Source organism: Jaculus jaculus, chromosome 2 (assembly GCF_020740685.1).
Source record: "Jaculus jaculus isolate mJacJac1 chromosome 2, mJacJac1.mat.Y.cur, whole genome shotgun sequence".
NCBI lineage: Eukaryota > Metazoa > Chordata > Mammalia > Rodentia > Dipodidae > Jaculus > Jaculus jaculus.
The window spans coordinates 48,046,977-48,055,270 of record NC_059103.1 but is presented as its reverse complement, the minus strand read 5'-3'; the positions used below and the strand labels follow the sequence as shown (position 1 = coordinate 48,055,270).

Genomic DNA, 8,294 nt, shown 5'->3' with positions numbered 1-8,294 from the left:
TCTGCAAACGAACTCCAGACGCGTGCGCCCCCTTGTGCATCTGGCTAACGTGGGACCTGGGGAACCGAGCCTCGAACCAGGGTCCTTAGGCTTCACAGGCAAGCGCTTAACCGCTAAGCCATCTCTCCAGCCCTATTTACTCTTTTTAAAAGTTATTTATTTATTTTCAAGCAGAGAGAGAGAAGAGAGAGAGAATGGGCACACCAGGCCTGTAGCTGCTGTAAATGAACTCCATATACATGTGCCACCTTGTGCATCTGGCTTTACATTGGCACTGAGAAATCAAACTTGGGTTGTTATGTTTTTCAGGCAAGCACCTTAACTATCAAGCCATCTCTCCATCCCCAAGTATCTCTATTTTAGACCAATATTGTACTAGCTTTCTATTGCTGTTATAATAAATTATCAAGAACTTAGTAGTGTAAAGCAACAGCAGTTTATTTGTACCTGCAGTTGTAGAAGTCACGTGCCCAATGATCAGTCTTACAAGGCTAAAAAATCCAGCTGTTGTTATGGCTGTTCCTGTAGAGGCCCTGCCTGTGCAGATGTAGCTGCTTTGTGCATCTGTCTTTATGTGGATGCTGATGAATCAAACCCAGGCTTTTAGGCTTTGCAAGCAAGCACCTTTAACCACTGAGTCATCTCTCTAGCCCCCTTGCTATTATCTTTAGATAGGCCATCTGTGGTGATTTGAATTAGATGTCTCCCATAAACTTATGTGTTTTGTTTTGTTTTATTTATTATTTGGTTTTTCCAGGTAGGGTCTCATTCGCCCAGGCTGACCAGGAATACACTATGGAGTCTTAGGGTGCCCTCAAACTCACGGCGCTCCTCCTACCTCTGCCTCCTGAGTGCTGGGATTAAAGGCATGTGCCACCACACCTAGCAACTTATGTGTTTTGAATGTTTGGTTCTCAGGTGGTGCCCTACCAGAGGAGGTGTGTTGTGTGGTTCTCAGGTGGTGCCCTACCAGAGGAGGTGTGTTGTTGTGGGTGGAGTTAGGGGTGTTATAGCCAGTTCTCCCTCGCTAGAACTTTGCTTCCTTTCCTGCTGCATTTTTCCACCTGCTGTGGTGGAAGTGATTGTCCAGCCTCCGCTCATGCCATCATGAAGCTTCCCTTTGAAACTGTAAACCAAAATAAATACCTTTCCTTCCATCAGCTGCTTGTGGTCAGGCTGGAGAGGTGGCTCAGAGGTTACATGTGCTTTTTGCAAGCATCGAAGTCTTAGGGGTCTGGAACTGCCTGAGTCTGGAGCTCCGGATGTATGAAAACAGCTGCACATGACCACATACCCATATAATCCCAGTTCTGCAACAGGGAGCAGAGACCATGAAATTACCCAGGCTTTTGAAAAGTAGTAAGCACCAGTATCACAGAAAACTACAGCTCAGGGCTAAAGGGATGGTTTGCCTACAAAGCCAAAGGACCCATGTTTGATTTCCCCAGGACCCACATAAACCAGATGTGCAAGGTGGCACGTGTGTCTGGAGCTTGTTTGCAGTGGCTGAAGGCACATTTTCTGTCTCTGTCTCACTCTCTCTGTGTCTGCCTCTTTCCCTCTCTTAGTCTCTCAAATAAATAAATAATAATAATAAACACTCCAGCTCAGATAACAGGCACAAAAGTGATGGAGCCAGACTCTCAACATTTAGCTCCAGCCACCACAATCAACTAGCAGTTGCCTCAGGCAAGTGCACAGGCACATGTACACACCACAGTACATACACAAGCAAAAAAGAGGGCTAGACAAATAGCTCAGTCAGTAAAGCGGTTGCCTTGTAAGCACAAGGACCTGAGGTAGGTCCCAGGAACCCACACAGGGAAAGCTGGATGTTGTGGCATGCACTTACAATCCCAGGACTGGAGAGATGAATATAGGCCTTTGGGACTTGCTGACCAGATGGTAGAGCTTCCAGGCCGTGAAAAATTGTTTCAAGAAAAAAAGTAGGGCTGGAGAGATGGCTTAATGGTTAACTGCTTGCCTGTGAAACCTAAGGACCCCGGTTCGAGGCTCTATTCCCCAGGACCCACGTTAGCCAGATGCACAAGGGGGTGGACGCGTCTGGAGTTCGTTTGCAGAGGCTGGAAGCCCTGGCGCGCCCATTCTCTCTCTCTCTCTCTCTCTCTCTCTGTCTGTTGCTCTCAAAAAAAAAAAAAAAAAAAATTAAAAAAAAGAAAAAAAGTAGACACATGCCAGGCATGGTGGTACCTGCCTTTAATCACAGCACTTGGAAGGCAGAGGTAGGAAGATCACTGTGAGTTCAAGGCTAGCTTTAAGCTCCAGAGTGAGTTCCAGGTCATGCTTGGCTAGTGTGAGATCCTACCTCAACAAAACCATAAAAAGGCGGGGGTGGGGGAGGATGGCTGGAGAGATGGCTTAACAATTATGGCGTTTGCCCGCAAAGCCAAAGAACCCAGGTTCAATTCCCCAGGATCCATGAACTCAGATGTTCAAGGTGGGATATGCATCTTGAGTTCATTTACAGCAGCTGAAGGCCCTGGCATGCCCATTCTTTTTCTTTCTCTATCAGTCTCTTTCTCTCTCTCAAATAAATAAAAATTTTAAAAGGGAGTGGCTGGAGAGATTGCTCAGTAGTTAAGCACTTGCTTGCAAACCTAAGGACTTGGATTCAATTCCACAGTACCCACATAAAACCAATTGCATAAGGTGGCACACGGGTCTGGAGTTCATTTGCAGTGGCTTGAGGCCCTGGTGCACCCATTCTCTCTCTCTCAAAACAAGGGCTGCAGAGCTGGTTTAGTGGTTAAGGCATTTGCCTGTGAAAGGACCCACATAACCCAGATGAACAAGGAGGCACATGCATTGTGGGTTCGTTTACAGCAGCTGAAGGCCTTGGCATGTCCATTCTGTTCTGTCTCTCAAATAAAGTAAATAAATACAAATTTTAAAAAGGAGGGGGCTGGAGAGATTGCTCAGTGGTTAAGTAGATGGCTTGCAAAACCGAAGGACCCGAGGTTCAATTCTACAGTACCCATGTAAAGCCAGATGAACAATGTGGCAAGATGAGATGATGGATATCGTTCAGTTTTACAGCTATTTATAACTTTTTTCGATTTTGAGGTTTAAGCATCCAATTAGAAAATTCGATTTTTTAGTATTTTAGTTTTCTTTATTTGATAGAAGGATGGAGGGAGGAAGAATAGGGATGTGTCAGGACCTCCAGCCACTGCAAATGAACTCCAGATGTGTGCACCCCCTTGTGCATCTGGCTTAAGTGTGTCCTGGAGAATCAAACCTGAGTCCTTTTGGCTTTGCAGGCAAACACCTTAACCAGTAAGCCATCTTTCCAGCCTGAAAATTAGATTTTTTTTTAACTCTGAAGGGAGATCTGACCTGGCATTTAAGAAGCCGGACTCGGCTGGGGCCTGGAAAGTGCCGCCACGCCGGGCGTATGCGGACCCTAGAGGGCACAGCCGCCATACCTCGAAAACCAAATCAATAAGCAAACGAATAAAAGTAAAGCAGAAGACAGAAAAGTAGCCAGGTGTGGTCACGTACACCTTTGATCCCGGCCCTGGGGAGGCCAAGGTCAGAGGGTGGCTCTGGGTTCGAGGCCAGCCTGACACTGCAGAGCGAATTCCACGTCAACCTGAGCTAGATTGATACCCTACCTAGAAAAACAAAAACAAAACCAGAAAAGGAAAACCTGTGGCAGCTAGGGAATTCTGGGACATAGTTGCTATTACAGCAGCTGATGACAAGCAGGAACTTGCTTATAAGCAACAATTGACTGAAAAGCTGAGAAGGAAGGAGGTACCACTTGGCGTTCGATATCATGTTTTTGTTGATCCTGCTGGAACGAAAATTGGAAATGGAGGGTCAACACCTTGTGCTCTTCAGTGTTTTGAAAGTCTGTATGGAGATACATGGAATTCTTTCACTGTTCTGTTAATTCACTCCGGTGGCTACAATCAGCGCCTTCCCAATGCAAGTGTCCTGGGAAAAATCTTCATGGCTATGCCCCTTGGCAACCCTGTCTATCAGATGCTGGAGTTAAAGCTGGCTGTGGGGCTGGAGAGATGGCTTAGCGGTTAAGCACTTGCCTGTGAAGCCTAAGGACCCCGGTTCGAGGCTCGGTTCCCCAGGTCCCACGTTAGCCAGATGTACAAGGGGGCGCACGCGTCTGGAGTTTGTTTGCAGAGGCTGGAAGCCCTGGCGCACCCATTCTCTCTCTTCCTTTATCTGTCTTTCTCTCTGCCTGTCTCTCTCAAATAAAATTTAAAAAAAAGATTTAAAAAAAGCTGGCTGTGTACATTGATTTCCCCGCACGCATGAGTCCTGGGGTTTTGTTTACCAGTGCTGATGATATCAAACTTTACAGCATTGGGGAGTTTGAGTGTATTAGTTTCAACAAGCCTGGCTTTACTGCTCTAGCCCGTCCTTCCAGTGTGGCTGTAGGTACCACACGTGGAGTATTTGTCCTGGTTTCTTCTAATCCTTTGGAACACAGAGACCTTGAATATAGGCTCTGCCATCGCTTCCTTGATAAGCCGAGTGTCGAAGAGATGCAGCACTTTCATGCTGTGTGAGGACCTGGAAATGCGCCTCAGCAGGACCTGGCTTGGGGGTTGGGTGCCACTGCCTGTCTTCAGTTGGATTCTGAGTATGTCTACACAGATAGCCTATTTTACATGGATCACAAATCTGCAAAAGTTACTTGATTTCTATGAAGACACAGGTACCTTGAACTGTGAGACTGATGCCTATGGTGACTTTCTACAGGCACCGGGACGTGGGGCAACTGTGGAATACACCAGAAACACATCAAATGTCATGAAAGAAGAATCACCATTAGTAGATATGAGGAAGAGAATATTTCATCTTAAAGGAACACCACTGGATGTCATTGCTCTTAATGACTCCAAGTTTTATCATCTGGGAACAACAGAAGAGTATCTTTCATTTTACTTCAGGTAGCAGTTTGGGGACCGAGCTTGGCTTACAGCCCATAGCATTCAGTGTCCTTCCTGATAACACAGTGTGCTCTGGTAGAGTGTCCTGCATCATTCACAGCATACTTGACTCAAGATGTTCCGTGGCACCTGGCTCAGCGGTCAATTATTCCAGATTGGGGACCAATGTGTCCATTGGGGAAAACTGCATTGTCAGCAGCTCACACTTCACACCACACACTGTCCTTCCTGCAAATTCTTTTGTGTGTTCTTTAAGCTTAAAGATAAATGGACACTCACAGTATTCAACTATGGTATTTGGCATGCAAGACAACCTGAAAAACACTGTAAAAACTTTATCAGATATGAAGGAACTTCAGTTCTTTGGAGTCTGTTTTCCAAACTGCTTAGCTAGGTAGAATCTTAAAGTTACAGAGGAACTTTTCTCCGGGAGCAAGGTGCGTCTGAGTCTGTGGAATGCTCACATTTTCCCAGTGTGTTCTTCGAGGACAGAGTCATTTGCAGCATCCCTGAAGATGTTAAATGCTGTGAAGAATAGCACTGTATTCAGCCTGAATGACTTTAAGCTGTTGTCTTTCGAGGAAATGCTTGTACAAGACATGATAGCATATAGAGATCAGATCTTTCTGGAAATCAGTGTAAATAAAAAGCAATCTGGTATAAAGATATCCTAAATATTATATTCTTGAACTTTCTTGGTACAGGATGATAAATACAAGCCTTCTCTGAAGACTTCTGACTTCTGTTTTGATTTTTTTTTTCTGTAAAGCAAAATCCTGAAATTGTATAAGCATAGCTGGTGTGACATAGTAATGGCACCCAAGCATTTAGACTTTTTTTTTTTTTAATTTTTATTTGTTTATTTATTTGAGAGCGACAGACACAGAGAGAAAGACAGATAGAGGGAGAGAGAGAGAATGGGCGCGCCAGGGCTTCCAGCCTCTGCAAATGAACTCCAGACGAGTGCGCCCCCTTGTGCCTCTGGCTAATGTGGGACCTGGGGAACCGAGCCTCGAACCGGGGTCCTTAGGCTTCACAGGCAAGCGCTTAACTGCTAAGCCATCTCTCCAGCCCTAGACTTTATTTTTGATGGAAGACTATCTACACTGAGGAAAGGGACATTTTAATACATGTCTTTCATTGTTTGAGATTTAATAAGATCAGATTTCTGGGGTGCTGTATTGCTTACATAGTAAATACTAATGTTAGTTTTAAAAGATGTTTTCTAAACATACTTTTAGAATTATCCTTTTGGACTTGGAGCTAATAAAATTCTAAGGGTTATCAAAAAAAAAAAGCCATATACAGACTGGAGAAATTGCTCAGTGGTTAAAGGCACTTGCTTGCAAAGCCTGAAGGCATGGGTTCAATTCCCTAGTACCCACATAAAGCACCCATTCTCATTTTTTCTACTTACAAATAAATAAAATTTAGAAAGCTGCAGACTGGGCATGGTGGTGGCACACCTTTAATCCCGGCACTCAGGAGGCAGAGGTAGGGTTGCTATGAGTTCTAGACCAGCCCAAGACTACATAGTGAATTCTAGGTCAGCCTAGGCTAGAGACCCTACCTGAAGAAAAACCAAAACCAAAACAAAACAAACAGGGCTGGAGAGATGGATTAGCAATTAAGGTGTTTGCCTGCGAAGCCTGAGCACCCAGGTTTGATTCCCCAGTACCTACGTAAACCAGATGCAGAAGGGGGCATATGCATCTGGAGTTTTTTTTTTTTTTTTTTTTTTGCAGTGGCTAGAGGCCCTGACACTTTCATTCTATCTGTCACCCCTCTCTGTCACACACACACAATAAATAAAATTTAAAAAATAAAAAAGCTACATATACACAACGTGCAGTTCATTTGCAGTGGCTAGAGGTCCTGGCATGTGTCCATACTCTCTATCTCTGCATAAAAATATTTTTAAAGTGTTTATTTTTGGGCGTGGTGGTGCATGCCTTTAATCCCAGCACTCGGGAGGCAGAGGTAGGAGGATCACTGAAAGTTCAAGGCCACCTTGAGACTACATAGTGAATTCCAGGTCAGCCTGAACTACAGTGAGACCCTACCTAGGGGGGAAAAAACAACAACAAAAAAACCCACCAAAAAGGTATATATACTCTGTTTTCTCTTCAGACCATATAAATCTTCCACCTTTATTATTAAAGATTTCCATGAGGTGCCGGGTGTGGTGGTGCATGCCTTTAATCCCAGCACTCGGGAGGCAGAGGTAGGAGGATCGGCATGAGTTCAAGGCCACCCTGAGACTACATAGTGAATTCCAGGTCAGCCTGGACCAGAGTGAGACCCAGCTCAAAAAAACAAAAAAAAAAAAAAGATTTCTGTGGAGAGGAACAACTCCAAGTCATAACCTAATTTTTGAGGTTTTTAGTTTAGCAAGGCTAAGAAAAGAGGGAAAAAAATGTATAATCAGCTGAGTTATGAGAAGCAACTGGCATAGAGGACAGCATCCACAGTCAGTATTCAAACCAAAGGCCTAAAGATAGTCTTTGGAAAACTCTAGTCCTTAGGTGTCAGGTGAGGCAGTACAAACAAGGCCAGCTATGTACGAAGCGGGGAAACAGGTGGACAATTCTTTCCAGCTTTGCTGATTCTGTGAGAAGGTTAGCTTCCTGCACTACTCTGTGGTGTTTTTACCAAGAACTAAAAGTTTACTTCTCCCTAAAACAGACCTAGAAAAACCTGGCATATAAGGCAAAAAGGGTCATAAGTCCAGGTAGGTTCTCACTTTAGCCCAGGCTTACCTGGAATTCACTCTGTAGTCTCAAGCTGACCTAGAACTCAGTCATCCTAACGGCCTCCTGAGTGCTGGAATTACAGGCATGCACCACTACACCTGGCTAGGTTTTGGCTTTTTAGAAGGAGGGTCTCACTACAGCCTGGCTAATCTGGAACTCACCATTTGCAGTGGCAAGAGGCCTCAGCATGACCACTCACTCTTTGCTTGCAATCAGTAAGAGTATTTAAAATAAAATTAAAATGTTTGGACTGGAGAAGATGGATTAGCAGTTATGATGTTTGCCTGCAAAGCCACAGGACCCTAGTTCGATTCCCCAGGACCTACATAAGCCAGATGCACAAGGAGGCACATGCATCTGGAGTTCATTTGTAGTGGCTAGAGGCCCTGGCACACCCATTCTCTCCCTCTCTCTCTCTCTCTCTCTCTCTCTCTCTCTATCCCCCCTTTTGCCCCCTCTCTCTCAAATAAATAAAATATATGAAAAAATGAAATATTTGAGTAAGCCTATGAGAAAATACCCATTATTCAAATTGGTTGTAAGATACACACACACAAACCAAGTCTATTTAATAAAAATATTTAATGCTGCCAAAAAGTATAAA

At 44.5% G+C, this 8,294-nt stretch overlaps 1 pseudogene; it reads left to right on the top strand.

Moving 5' to 3' along the window:
* The first annotated feature begins 1,902 nt into the window (after positions 1-1,902).
* LOC101615821 lies at positions 1,903-5,611 on the top strand (annotated as a pseudogene).
* Positions 5,612-8,294: the final 2,683 nt, after the last annotated feature.